The sequence below is a fragment of the Triticum aestivum genome, unplaced genomic scaffold (assembly GCF_018294505.1).
Source record: "Triticum aestivum cultivar Chinese Spring unplaced genomic scaffold, IWGSC CS RefSeq v2.1 scaffold257648, whole genome shotgun sequence".
Classification (NCBI taxonomy): domain Eukaryota; kingdom Viridiplantae; phylum Streptophyta; class Magnoliopsida; order Poales; family Poaceae; genus Triticum; species Triticum aestivum.
In genome coordinates, this window is record NW_025312467.1 from 1 (window position 1) to 557 (window position 557).

At 48.5% G+C, this 557-nt stretch overlaps 1 non-coding gene across 1 annotated transcript; it reads right to left on the minus strand.

The window, feature by feature from the left end:
* Positions 1 to 328: 328 nt before the first annotated feature.
* LOC123179687 (5S ribosomal RNA) lies at positions 329 to 447 on the minus strand. The gene has a single exon (XR_006490552.1). It is a non-coding gene; the product is annotated as a 5S ribosomal RNA (ribosomal RNA).
* Positions 448 to 557: the final 110 nt, after the last annotated feature.

The following is a 557-nucleotide window of genomic DNA, read 5'->3' on the forward strand; positions in this document are numbered from 1 at the left end:
CCAGGTCCGCTCCAAAGACGATTCTACATTCTCACTACCATTACAACCGTTCCCTAACAATGGATAATGTCCTATACTACTTACTCTCCCGCTCAATCACGGAGACGAGTTTTCCACGGTTTCCACCCCTCCCTCCATACCGCAGGAACACGAGTTTTTTCCACCCCTTTCAGAACGCGCTCTTCGCGCCACAAAGCCGCCCCAAGACGCGCGAGCAATGAGTATCGAGCTTAAACATATCGCAAACGTCAAACATAATATAACGGGATTAATATATATCGCGCACGTGCGACATGTTTGTCACAAGGCGCAAAAAACAATTATAAAAGGAATGCAACACGAGGACTTCCCAGGAGGTCACCCATCCTAGTACTACTCTCGCCCAAGCACGCTTAACTTCGGAGTTCTGATGGGATCCGGTGCTTTAGTGCTGGTATGATCGCATCCGACATGTTTCCCCGTCTTCGTCCCTTATACTTGCCACTCCCAGGTCCGCTCCAAAGACGATTCTACATTCTCACTACCATTACAACCGTTCCCTAACAATGGATAATGTC